This window comes from Myxine glutinosa, chromosome 13 (genome assembly GCF_964187855.1).
Source record: "Myxine glutinosa chromosome 13, kmMyxGlut1.1, whole genome shotgun sequence".
In the NCBI taxonomy this organism is placed as follows: domain Eukaryota; kingdom Metazoa; phylum Chordata; class Myxini; order Myxiniformes; family Myxinidae; genus Myxine; species Myxine glutinosa.
Window position 1 is genome coordinate 67,898,586 of NC_136273.1, and position 14,408 is coordinate 67,912,993.

At 37.7% G+C, this 14,408-nt stretch overlaps 1 protein-coding gene across 3 annotated transcripts in view; it reads left to right on the forward strand.

Annotated features, from left to right (window-relative positions):
* The first annotated feature begins 442 nt into the window (after positions 1 to 442).
* The window catches only part of LOC137412533 (plastin-2), a 220,229-nt gene continuing 206,263 nt past the window's right edge, over positions 443 to 14,408 (forward strand). The window contains exons 1-2 of one of the 3 annotated variants that reach the window (XM_078767612.1): positions 455 to 501; positions 8,552 to 8,716. The gene's annotated coding sequence lies outside the window, so the exon portion shown is untranslated. Of the gene's footprint in view, positions 502 to 8,551; positions 8,717 to 14,408 lie in introns of all 3 variants that reach the window. The other 2 variants (XM_068097857.2, XM_078767613.1) reach the window with 2 other exon arrangements.

The window sequence follows — 14,408 nt, forward strand, 5'->3', positions numbered from 1 at the left end:
TGTGGGGGGGGAGGGGGGTTGTGTATGGTGTGTGTGTGTGTGGGGGGGGGGGGGGGAGGTTGTGTATGTGTGTTTGTATGGAAACAAAAATAACATGAAGTTGGATGTGCAGCAGTACAGAAAATAATTTGTCCTCAGTAATTAATAATGTCCGATCATGAAAGAGTTGGGGAACAAGACATATCCCTGAGGAATCCAAAACGGTGGGAGGGGGTGAACATTGAAGCAATTTGTACTTGAATTACCACAAAAAATCAGGACCACAGAAGGAGCAAAGAATTAAGACCCGAGAAAGCAAAATGCATGGGGCCTTGACCTATTGGACCGTGTGGGCGTCAGGTGGATCGAGGATTACCTGGTTCAGAACCAAGTTATTTTAAAGGCCAAATGAGATTCAGACTTTGAAGCGTGACGTCAAGCAGGTGTATTGTTAAACCAATCATGAATATTGATTAAAGGAAAAGGTATTTGTCACCACATTGTTTGAGTTACCGAGCGAAGGTGAGTTCATTGCCGACCTCTATTTTGTCTTTTGTACGTTTCTTCTCAACTCTAATGCTTCGACAGTCTAACCTCACTTTTTTATTCGTGACTATTTTAAGGTAAACTCTACATATATGTGATCTAGCAGGATATGCACACTCATCTCTAAACCGATTCGCCTAAACTGGTTCGAATCCCGACCCAGGTATAAAATGTCACGCCGGTGTTGTGCAAGAAGGGCGAGGCGTCAAGGTGTGTGCCGTCCCTGGGATGGACATTAAGCCGGGTATCTCATCCACCAGCATTAGTTGGACGTTAAAGATCCCACTGCGTCCTTTGTTAAGAGTCGGCGAGTTCTCTCCGGCATCCCAAACAAATTACAAATTCGTGCTCGAAGCACCTTAGTCAGGTATCCTTTGTCGGAGTGGACACCTTTCCAGGATTGGTTCTCACCTTTAAACGATTCTCTCGACGAATCGTCGAAGGCACATGATCTTTGAGGGTGGGGGGGGGGGGGGGGGGGGGGGTGTATATGTCTTTGTAAAGAATATGGTTCCCCATTATTACTCGCTCTTCACACGGTGTCGTTTATCTGCCATGTTGTCATCGGAAAGTGTTTGATGTTTTATTACGAGGTTAATCAATCTCAATAAATCTTGCCATTTTGTATGTATCTTGCCATTTTGTGTGTGTCTTGCCATTTTGTGTGTATCTTGCCATTTTGTGTGTATCTTGCCATTTTGTGTGTATCTTGCCATTTTGTGTGTATCTTGCCATTTTGTGTGTATCTTGCCATTTTGTGTGTATATTGCCATTTTGTGTGTATCTTGCCATTTTGTGTGTATCTTGCCATTTTGTGTGTATCTTGCCATTTTGTGTGTATCTTGCCATTTTGTGTGTATCTTGCCATTTTATGTGTATCTTGCCATTTTGTGTGTATCTTGCCATTTTGTGTGTATCTTGCCATTTTGTGTGTATCTTGCCATTTTGTGTGTATATTGCCATTTTGTGTGTATCTTGCCATTTTGTGTGTATCTTGCCATTTTGTGTGTATCTTGCCATTTTGTGTGTATCTTGCCATTTTATGTGTATCTTGCCATTTTGTGTGTATCTTGCCATTTTGTGTGTATCTTGCCATTTTGTGTGTATCTTGCCATTTTGTGTGTATCTTGCCATTTTGTGTGTATATTGCCATTTTGTGTGTATCTTGCCATTTTGTGTGTATCTTGCCATTTTGTGTGTATCTTGCCATTTTGTGTGTATCTTGCCATTTTGTGTGTATCTTGCCATTTTGTGTGTATATTGCCATTTTGTGTGTATCTTGCCATTTTGTGTGTATCTTGCCATTTTGTGTGTATCTTGCCATTTTGTGTGTATCTTGCCATTTTGTGTGTATCTTGCCATTTTATGTGTATCTTGCCATTTTGTGTGTATCTTGCCATTTTGTGTGTATCTTGCCATTTTGTGTGTATCTTGCCATTTTGTGTGTACCTTGCCATTTTGTGTGTATCTTGCCATTTTGTGTGTATCTTGCCATTTTGTGTGTATCTTGCCATTTTGTGTGTATATTGCCATTTTGTGTGTATCTTGCCATTTTGTGTGTATCTTGCCATTTTGTGTGTATCTTGCCATTTTATGTGTATCTTGCCATTTTGTGTGTATCTTGCCATTTTGTGTGTATCTTGCCATTTTGTGTGTATCTTGCCATTTTGTGTGTACCTTGCCATTTTGTGTGTACCTTGCCATTTTGTGTGTACATTGCCATTTTGTGTGTATCTTGCCATTTTGTGTGTACCTTGCCATTTTGTGTGTACATTGCCATTTTGTGTGTATCTTGCCATTTTGTGTGTATCTTGCCATTTTGTGTGTATCTTGCCATTTTGTGTGTATCTTGCCATTTTGTGTGTATATTGCCATTTTGTGTGTATCTTGCCATTTTGTGTGTATCTTGCCATTTTGTGTGTATCTTGCCATTTCGTGTGTATCTTGCCATTTTGTGTGTATCTTGCCATTTTGTGTGTATCTTGCCATTTTATGTGTATCTTGCCATTTTGTGTGTATCTTGCCATTTTGTGTGTATCTTGCCATTTTGTGTGTATCTTGCCATTTTGTGTGTACCTTGCCATTTTGTGTGTACATTGCCATTTTGTGTGTATCTTGCCATTTTGTGTGTATCTTGCCATTTTGTGTGTATCTTGCCATTTTGTTTGTATCTTGCCATTTTGTGTGTATCTTGCCATTTTGTGTGTATCTTGCCATTTTGTGTGTACCTTGCCATTTTGTGTGTACCTTGCCATTTTGTGTGTACCTTGCCATTTTGTGTGTATCTTGCCATTTTGTGTGTATATTGCCATTTTGTGTGTATCTTGCTATTTTGTGTGTATATTGCCATTTTGTGTGTATCTTGCCATTTTGCTAGGGAATATTGCCATTTTGTGTGTATATTGCCATTTTGTGTGTATCTTGCCATTTTGTGTGTATTGTTCGTGGTCCTCCTGGTAACTACCTGGTCTCGGTGACCCCCGGACCGTGGGAGGACCCCGCCAGAAAGATCTCTGATTTATACGCTTTCGTAGCGCAATCAATATGAAAGACACAATAATTCAAGTCAATAAGAAACCCCACACCAAGGATCCGGATTAATCAATAATATATTCCCCAATCAATCAACAACCATCAACAATCAATCACCAATATTACTAAGATGGCCATCTCATATATGTCCCCCCTTTCCCCACTCACGACCCCTCAATGGTCACTGTCCCTCACAATGTCTCTGGGCCCCTCCAGACCAAGGTGAAGGTCGACTTCTCCGCACCCGGGCGGTTGACCGAACCCCTGGCTGACGTGCTCCAAACGTGCACGTCGCGTACCGGGAACAGCTGCTGCAGCGCACACCTCCTTGCAAAGCAAAGCGGGCCAAGCAAAGCGCGGCTCGCAAAGCGCGCGAGGCCCAAGGTGGAACCCATATGCGTCCTTGTAGACGTTGAGGTGAACTGTGTCGGACGCTTGGTTCCGTGCACGATCCCACGGCAACTTGACGCGTAACCGGTAATTACCCCGCGCAGGTAACTCCTCTCGCCAGACGGGCTTTCAAACGCAGCGTTCCCCACACTGCTCAATATCGACACAGCTCGCGTCGGAGCTGGGCGAGGAAGAAGAAGATCGCCGCTTCTCCAGGACCTCGTGTCTTGTTTTTCTTCTTCCGGTTTACTATCCCGTTTCCGGTCTCCTGTTATCCGGAGCCTCTTTAACCATTTAACCACAACAACCTTTAATAGAATAAACATTAATAAGCAATGACATGAATAGTAATTCACCTAAATCCGGGATCTGTAACAGTATATTGCCATTTTGTGTGTATCTTGCCATTTTGTAGGAATTTTGTCAGGGAATATTTATATTTTGTGTGTAACTTGCCATTTTGTGTGTATATTGCCATTTTGTGTGTATCTTGCCATTTTGTGTGTATATTGCCATTTTGTGTGTATATTGCCATTTTGTGTGTATCTTGCCATTTTGTGTGTATCTTGCCATTTTGTGTGTATCTTGCCATTTTGTGTGTATCTTGCCATTTTGTGTGTATCTTGCCATTTTGTGTGTATCTTGCCATTTTGTGTGTATCTTGCCATTTTGTGTGTATCTTGCCATTTTGTGTGTATCTTGCCATTTTGTGTGTATCTTGCCATTTTGTGTGTATCTTGCCATTTTGTGTGTATCTTGCCATTTTGTGTGTACCTTGCCATTTTGTGTGTATCTTGACATTTTGTGTGTATCTTGCCATTTTGTGTGTATATTGCCATTTTGTGTGTATCTTGCCATTTTGTGTGTATATTGCCATTTTGTGTGTATCTTGCCATTTTGCTCGGGAATATTGCCATTTTGTGTGTATCTTGCCATTTTGCTATGGAATATTGCCATTTTGTGTGTATCTTGCCATTTTGTGTGTATCTTGCCATTTTGTGTGTATCTTGCCATTTTGTGTGTATCTTGCCATTTTGTGTGTATCTTGCCATTTTGTGTGTATCTTGCCATTTTGTGTGTATCTTGCCATTTTGTGTGTATCTTGCCATTTTGTGTGTATCTGGCCATTTTGTGTGTACCTTGCCATTTTGTGTGTACCTTGCCATTTTGTGTGTATCTTGCCATTTTGTGTGTATCTTGCCATTTTGTGTGTATCTTGCCATTTTGTGTGTATATTGCCATTTTGAGTGTATCTTGCCATTTTGTGTGTATATTGCCATTTTGTGTGTATCTTGCCATTTTGCTAGGGAATATTGCCATTTTGTGTGTATCTTGCCATTTTGCTATGGAATATTGCCATTTTGTGTGTATCTTGCCATTTTGTGTGTATCTTGCCATTTTGTGTGTATCTTGCCATTTTGTGTGTATCTTGCCATTTTGTGTGTATCTTGCCATTTTGTGTGTATCTTGCCATTTTGTGTGTATCTTGCCATTTTGTGTGTATCTTGCCATTTTGTGTGTATATTGCCATTTTGTGTGTATATTGCCATTTTGTGTGTACCTTGCCATTTTGTGTGTATCTTGCCATTTTGTGTGTATCTTGCCATTTTGTGTGTACTTTGCCATTTTGTGTGTACTTTGCCATTTTGTGTGCATATTGCCATTTTGTGTGTATATTGCCATTTTGTGTGTATCTTGCCATTTTGTGTGTACCTTGCCATTTTGTGTGTACCTTGCCATTTTGTGTGTACCTTGCCATTTTGTGTGTACCTTGCCATTTTGTGTGTATATTGCCATTTTGTGTGTATATTGCCATTTTGTGTGTATCTTGCCATTTTGTGTGTACCTTGACATTTTGTGTGTATCTTGCCATTTTGTGTGTATCTTGCCATTTTGTGTGTATATTGCCATTTTGTGTGTATCTTGCCATTTTGTGTGTTTCTTGCCATTTTGTGTGTATCTTGCCATTTTGTGTGTATATTGCCATTTTGTGTGTATCTTGCCATTTTGTGTGTATATTGCCATTTTGTGTGTATCTTGCCATTTTGTGTGTATATTGCCATTTTGTATGTATCTTGCCATTTTGCTAGGGAATATTGCCATTTTGTGTGTATATTGCCATTTTGTAGGAATTTTGTCAGGGAATATTTATATTTTGTTTGTACCTTGCCATTTTGTGTGTACCTTGCCATTTTGTGTGTATCTTGCCATTTTGTGTGTATATTGCCATTTTGTGTGTATCTTGCCATTTTGTGTGTATATTGCCATTTTGTGTGTATCTTGCCATTTTGCTAGGGAATATTGCCATTTTGTGTGTATCTTGCCATTTTGCTATGGAATATTGCCATTTTGTGTGTATATTGCCATTTTGTAGGAATTTTGTCAGGGAATATTTATATTTTGTGTGTATCTTGCCATTTTGTGTGTATCTTGCCATTTTGTGTGTATCTTGCCATTTTGTGTGTATCTTGCCATTTTGTGTGTACCTTGCCATTTTGTGTGTATATTGCCATTTTGTGTGTATATTGCCATTTTGTGTGTATCTTGCCATTTTGTGTGTATCTTGCCATTTTGTGTGTATCTTGCCATTTTGTGTGTATATTGCCATTTTGTGTGTATATTGCCATTTTGTGTGTACCTTGCCATTTTGTGTGTATCTTGCCATTTTGTGTGTACTTTGCCATTTTGTGTGTATATTGTCATTTTGTGTGTATATTGCCATTTTGTGTGTATATTGCCATTTTGTGTGTATCTTGCCATTTTGTGTGTATATTGCCATTTTGTGTGTATCTTGCCATTTTGTGTGTATATTGCCATTTTGTGTGTATCTTGCCATTTTGCTAGGGAATATTGCCATTTTGTTGGAATTTTGTCAGGGAATATTTATATTTTGTGTGTACCTTGCCATTTTGTGTGTATCTTGCCATTTTGTGTGTATATTGCGATTTTGTGTGTATCTTGCCATTTTGTGTGTATATTGCCATTTTGTGTGTATCTTGCCATTTTACCAGGGAATCTTGCCATTTTGTGAGAATCTTTCCATTTTGTGGGAATCTTGCTATTTTACAAGGGAATATAGCCATTTTGTGGGAATCTTGCCATTTTGACAGGGATTCTTACCATTTTATAGGAATTTTGTCAGGAAATATTTCTATTTTGTTGGAAGTTTGTGAGGGAATCTTGCCATTTTGCAGTAATTTTGCCAGGGAATATTGCCATTGTGTGGGAATCTTGCCATCTTGCAGTAATTTTGCCAGGGAATCTTGCCATTTTGTGGGAATTTTGCCTGGACATCTTGCCATTTTGTGGGAATCTTGCCATTTTGTAGGAATTTTGCCAGCGAATCTGCTCAATAATTTTGTTAATTATCTCAACACCTCTGCCTTTTCTTCCAGACATTCTTCATGAGATCTGATGAGAGTCTCATCAGATTTCTATCATATCTCATAAGAAGTCATCAGAGGTTTTTTCAGGGTTGTACAAGTTTGACCTGACAGTTTTGTCCGGTATCTGGTTTCTTGAGATGTGCAACCTGAGATATTGATGACCCGCACACACACCACAATGTTTTTCGTGTAAATCTGATACAGCTTATGTGGCTATTTGCAAACATGTTAGTGGTGGAACGCTTTTTGTACATATGATCGAGGCTCGTGTGAGAGCTAGAGCAGAATGGGAAGGAGGAAACACCAACAGCAGAGTCGAGGTGAGAGAGAGAGAGAGAGAGAGAGAGAGAAAGAGAAAGAGAAAGAGAAAGAGAAAGAGAACAGGTGGGAAAAGAGGAAAAAACAGTCGACAACTTACAAAGGAAAAGAGGTGAGGAAGAGGAGAAATCCCAATAACGTGGGAAAATGGAGTGCTTGGGAATAGGGTCATTGGGGTAGAATGACCTGAGTTTATGATGAGCAGCTGTTTTGAACCACTGGAGGAAAGAATGGGCCTGAACAGACTGGAGAAGTTGGTTCCACGGGTGAGAGAAACGAGGAACAAATGAGTGGGGGTGAACAGTGAGCCTGGATTTTTGGAGTTTACAGACAGGGGGAGAGGGGATTAGATGGGATGCAGGGGAAGAGGAGAAGGGGATGTGAGTGACTATATCATTTAGTCCCACACACAGTGTAAAATAATGATATACAGGGTGAGTCAAAAGTAGTGCCCGATTTCTGTGTATATATATATGTATGTATGTATATATATATATACACTGTATATATTTCTGTCAGTTGATTGTTGTTTGCCATTTGTATTACAGTGAACAAGAAGGTAGAAATAAATGAATGACATGTTTATCTAACCATTTATTCGGAGGAAAATTATTACGGAAGTGTACCAAGCTGTTTTACTTGCAATTTTCAAAGTGCCCTCCCTCGTGATCGATGCACAATTGCAGCCGAGCAGGCACAGAGTGGCACACACGCTTGCAGAGTTCGATATCAATTTCCTCAAACTTTGCAGTGATTTGAGCCTTCAATTCCTGAATGGTACGAGGCTTTTTCATGATAAACAAGGTCTTTCATGAGCCCCCAAAGAAAGAAATCTTGAGGTGTAAGGTCTGGGGAGCGTGCCGGCCACTCGATCGGACCGCGGCGACCGATCCACTTTCCGGGAAAGTTTTCATCAAGCCACTGACAAACATGACGTCCATAATGAGGTGGAGCTCAATCTTGCTGGAAATAACAGTCCTGATCTTGTACCCTCAGCCAAAAGAAGGTTTGCAGCATATCCAGGTAAATTCCTGCAGTGACAGATCCCTCAAAGAAAAAGGGTCCAGTTATCCCTAATCGAGATATGGCTGCCCAAACTGTCACGCTAGGTAAATTTGCCTCCTTCTCAACTGTCACTCTTGGGTTCTCCGCAGCCCAGGAGACACAATTGTGTCTGTTAATTGTGCCGTTAAGCTTAAAACATGCCTCATCTGACCACCAGATGTTGTCTAGCATTGTGTCCTCTTCGTCAAGTTTAGCTAAGAACTCTTCGCAAAATTGAAGATGGCGGTCGTCATCTCCATCATGAAGGGCATGCAGTAAGCATGGAATATAAGGTTTTCAGTTTTTCTGGTGAAGGATATGGATAACACTTGATTGGCTCACTTTCAACTCTGCAGATAAACAGCGAGTTGACTTTTGCGGACTTTGTTCCAGTCCCCTGATGGCTTCTTCAGCCTGAGCTACATACGTTGCCATTTTCAGACGACCGGACTTCTTTGCAGTGGCTACCGACCCTGTTGCTTCAAATTTCTCGACAATCAATCGCATGTTTCTTCCCTGGGGTGGGTTAATATTGACTTCCTGTGCCAAACGGCGTGCCGCCATTGTTGGTTGTTCATTACATTTGTCGTAATGTTTCACGGCCGCCATGCATTGATTCATTGAAAGGTAATTCATGGTTCAATTTGGTGCAAATTCAGTAACTTTCAGAACTCTCAGCAATAACCTGCAAAACAAAAACAAAAATAAATAAATTGAGAAAATTAATAATCTGCAAGACAATTACTAACAACATGAGTTGTGTATATATGTTGCTTCTGGGACACTCTCATTTTCCCATTGATTTACATGTTAATTTTCCTCTTAACCTCATTGCCCATTAACACCTCTATTTCTCCCACCCTAATCTTTATGAACCTTTTGTCTATAGTACCTATCCTTAATGTTGTTCTTTAGACCACTCAAACACTACAAATATTTGTTTTCCCTTATAGACCTATAATCCTTCTTCTACATATCATCTGGCAGATTATCTTTGACCCACTCAAACATCGACCCATTCACTTACATGTTAATTTTCTTCTCACCTCTTTACGAACCTTTTAGCCTTTTGACACTCAAACAATGATTCCCCCTTGGTCTTATGGTACTCTTACTATCAATGATCCCGAGTAGACCACTCAAACATCGATCCTACAAATATTTGTTTATGCGTAGGAAATAATTTAATTCTCCTACAACTCTCTTCACCATCTAATACATTAACAAAGTATATGTTTGAGTTTGGTTCTTTATTAAGATATTTTAACTGAGCTCCAATAAAATGATAAACCTCCCTCAATGTTCTTGTTTGAGCACCTCCTGTGCCACACACCATTTTTAAATTAAAGTATATATTTTCCTGACAACCATCAAAGTTTTCCGTCCACTCAAAAATATTTCCCTCTTTTTTACCCAACTCACCAGTATTTAAATTAATTCTCTTATTTGTTTTGTGGACTTTTTTACCAGTTGTCTTTTCAATTAAACCTATTTGATATTTTTCACATTCGTTATGTTTACCATTTATATACCAAGGTTGATTACACCTCCACTCTTTAGTCTGGTTGGTACTTGGTTCTATCATTTATATAATAGTAAAAAGGCGGCGGTAGCCGGTTAAAATCCCTAACCCCCCCCACCCCCCTTTTAAACTTATCACTTATATACTTATATAACCATAAGGGAGACTATCAATTCCATTTATTCACCTCTTCTGAATATAATTTATGTTTATAACTTCTTATACCATTAATCTTTCTAAACTCTTCTTTCTTTGTTGTTAAACAGTTATAATAATCCTTAAAGTTTATTGTTTCTTTCATAACATTTTTCTTTACACCTTTTAACTTCTTATCAGTCTTTTCAACGTTATTCACAATGTATTTATAAGCATACGCCTTAGACCTCAATCCCACAAATTCACTCATGACATTTCCTCCTAATTCATCCTTAAAATTTCCAATCACCTTTTTATTTTTAGAAGAGAACAACTCACTCTCTGGACTGTAATTACTAGTGTCATAGATATTAATGTCCTTTTTCATGTCTGAATAAACATCATCAGTATTAATTTGCAAAATAAAACTATCTGTATCCATATAAAGTAGATTAACATCATTTTGATATTTCTTCCTCAAGTTATTATAAAAGTAATCATACATTAAAGACTTTGATAAATCAAGAATTGATGTTCCAATATAAATAGGTTTGTCCATTTCAATACTCTCTTTAATCAAATGGATTGCACAAAAGTTCTCAGTAAAGACCTCAGCTCTAGTAAAACTCGGTCTATTAATTAATTTTGATGCTTGTTTCCAAGATGTTGATAGTCTGATATTTTGTCTTTTCCTCACGTTCTCCATGGTCTTACCAAAGACTGCATTATTCATCAATTTATAAAAGTCTTTCTCAAAATCTGTTTTTGACTCTGTTCTTCTTTGTGTATTAAAATCAATGTACTCCTTTAGCCAATGACTTTGATCGAATTTTAGAACCCTATGGATCTTCTCTACTCTTAGACCTTTTGATAAATATTGTCGCAAATTTCTTTGGTGTAGAACATAATTTTTCTTGTTATATAATGTAGTAAGTAATTTTTCTGTTGATTCACCTATATTAAATGATTGTTGATAATCACTTAACTACTCCTTCTTTGGACTTTCCTTTTCACAAGCAAATGGGAGATCTTTGTGTAGGTTATGAAGTTCCTCTGGATATTTTAAATCGACCTCAAAATAATAACCAACCTTTGAATCATCCAATTCTTTTTGTGTAGAGATACATACATCTTGTAAAACCTTTTTGTAATCTTTTTCCTTTACCCATCTAAGTTTTCCATAAGGAAGAGCCTGAGACATTGCCCAGCCATACAGGTTGTTCGCGTCATAGTACATCAAGTAAGAACTCTTTTTCGTTGAATCATAATTTGGAAGATATTTGTTATTTGCCTTTGTGTATCTGCTCGAGCAGACTTGTGAAATTCCACCTTTTTGCCTTTTCAATCATCAAAAGCATATCAACATCGGTTATCAAATCCAAAGCTTGTTTTGTCATTTTCAACATCGCACTCCAAGCCAATCCAGGTGCTGTGTAGTAGTGAGCAGGATCCAATCCATATCCAGTGCGACAAACAGATCTAAAGGCATCAAATACATCAGCGAATAAAAGCACATCAGTTTTGAGATACAAATCGTGATACTCACCAAGATTCTTGATGTTATATTTTTCCCAAACATTTTGTGCCTGTACATAATCTTTATCAGATATATGACTGTTGTTTAATTTGTTATAGAAATTTTCTTTTAAAGGAAGTTGTGTTTCATTGAATCTCTCAAATGAGTCCATATAGTCATAGGGGTAAATTCCCTTTTGTGTTAGTAAATCTTTATCTGAAAAATACTCTGAAAGACATGGAAACTCTTTTAGATTTTGAACCAAGTTAGCCAATGGACTTGCCATGAATTTAAATGTATCATGAAATCTGATATGAGTTATAGGAGATGTGTGAATTGTTTTTGTGAATGAAATGTATTTCTGATCCGTGTTCGGAATTGCTGAAATGTGTCCAGATGTCTTTGAAAGTTCATTAATAAATAGATGTGTATCATAATGAGCGTTGTTATGAAGAAAGACAGGAATGAAAGAGGGGAGTTTGTAATTAATATTACAACTTTGATGAGCCGGACCTCTATATTTACCAGTGAGATGACAATGATCTCTAACTTTTAGTCCTTCCTCAATTTTTTCCTCACAAATATGACAGGCAACCTTTGGCTGTCTAAATTCTCTTTTTTCTTTACTTGTTAAGGACATTGGTTTATTGGTTTCTCTCATTATCTTGGTTAATCGAACACAGTCTTTTTCTAGTCGTTTCACAAACTCCTCTGGGGTATTTGAGCCTCTTTACTACTCTAACTTGTTATATTTATCACCAACGGATGATTTGATATAATAACAAAAACCGCAAGGAGTATGTTTTTGATATTTATTTGTGTATGATTCTTTTGGATCTGGAGAAGCAGTATCTATTTTTTCTAGAATACTTTCAAAATCAGCATATATAACAAATGGATGTTTGATCTTTTTATTTTCATCTTTGAATGTGATCTTTGAGCCTTCTTTAGGCATATTGATTACCGTTGATTTATGTTCGCCACAATAATTTGAATGTTTATCTAATCTTTCTTGTGAATTGAAGAAGTTAAGACAACGCAAACAAATATATATTTTATTTGTTCTCTTACAGACTTGTGGTTTTATTAATTTAGCAATATCTTTGATGTATGCATAATGTGAATTTTCCTCTGAATTAAAACATAGAAGATTAATATGAGTTTGTTTACAATTGTCAGAAAGCTTTAAAACCCGAATGTTGTTTGTTTCTGTTAGACCATAAACATTAACTGATAAATTATTCATCTTTTCAAATTTAGGAATATCATTTAAAGTCATCGGAAACTTTAGATCTTTCGTATTTAATGTATTGAAGGAGCTCGGGCTCCCACGTCGATCGGAAGAATGGACGCGACAAAAAGCTGGAATTCGTCCGAGTTGCTTTATTCAAACAAAACACTCAGGTACTCTGAAAAGCCCGTTTATTGGGCAGCAATATATATACACACATTATCCCGGAGCGTTTGCCCAGGAAAGGCGAGAGAGGGCGTGGCCGAGCGTCCTGGCTGCGGCCTGGCAAGTTGAGGGCGAGCCTGCCCGGGCATGCCCGGGCGTCCCGACCGAGGCCTGGCAAGTTGAGCGCGGGCCTGCCCGGGCGTCCTGGACGAGCCCGGCATGGTGATCGCTCCACGTCCTTGATAGGTGCAAGGCGATTGTGAAAACCCAGCGGTAGCCGCTACAGTATTCTCATATTTTTTATAATGAGATACTCTTTCATCATGAAAATGTGGAGGATGTAAGTGTGCTAAAATAGACCAGAGAAAACATTTATTGTCTTTATTTTTGATATTGATAACTGCTTTTCCATTTTTGATAACACTGGGTAAATCAATGTAAGAAGAAGCTTTTAGAGGATCTGATTTAAGAATATGAATGTCTATGTAAATAATTTTTCCTATATTGAATCCACTTCCTACGATTGAATTATCCACATCTTGCTCTTGTTTAATAAGTTCATCATAGACTCCTGATGTTTTAAAATCTTGATATGAAGATATAAAGTGTGGCTCAGTTCTCATGTATGGTGTATCTATAACTCCTTTATCCTTTGTCATTTCTAATTTTACTCCCATATAAAATTTAAGTGGTTTCATTTCTTTTAGTGTTTTTTCAATCAATGTTTGAACAGCAGGTTTGACTATTTCTACAGCATCAACTATAGACTTTGGTTCGGGAGGTTTGAAGTTAAAGATTCGAAACCTGATATGTCTTTTGAAAGCACCATCAGTATTTTTAATAGTAAACAATTTTGACAAGTGTTTGTTAGTTTTAAGATGGGCTTTAAACCCCTTCTTGAGGATGGTTGTTTTACAGACCTTACAATGTTTTGTTTTAGGTGGAAGAGGGGAAAGTTTGTTAAGAATGTTGTATGTATGTTTTGCGGTGAGAATATGTTGTTTATAATATTTTACTTCCTTCTCGCAAGTATCACAATAAACCATATTTATAGCGTGAGAAAACGTGGTGTTTTATATATATCACTGTGCTTAAAATAAAACACTTTTGAGCTTTACAGCTCCGTTTTATATATATCGCTGTGCTTAAAATAAAACACTTTTGAGCTTTGCAGCTCCGTTTTATATATATCACTGTGCTTAAACTAAAACACTTTTTCACTCAGAATCATCTAAGTCATAACTATCACATGAATACTCAGAATCATACTCAGAGTCATCAATAAAGCTACTCTCATAACTATCATTTGAGCACAAACTATTAGTATCATAACTATCATCTGTGTTCAATGAAATACTATCATCACTATCGTCCGAGTTCAATGAAATAGTAAAATCTTCACTGCTGTAATGACATATTTAATTAGCAGAAAAAACCTTTCCATCTATACCAATATACTTTCTTTCATTAACGGATTCAATCTCTACATTTTTAATATCAAAAGTTATCTTTAAATAATCTCTAACTATCATAGAACGAAATGACATTTCACCAGAAATATTAACATCATTCATTTTACTTAGATCTACACCCTTTGGATTATTAAAGTAAATACAAATTTCTCCACGAGTATTGTTGATGGTC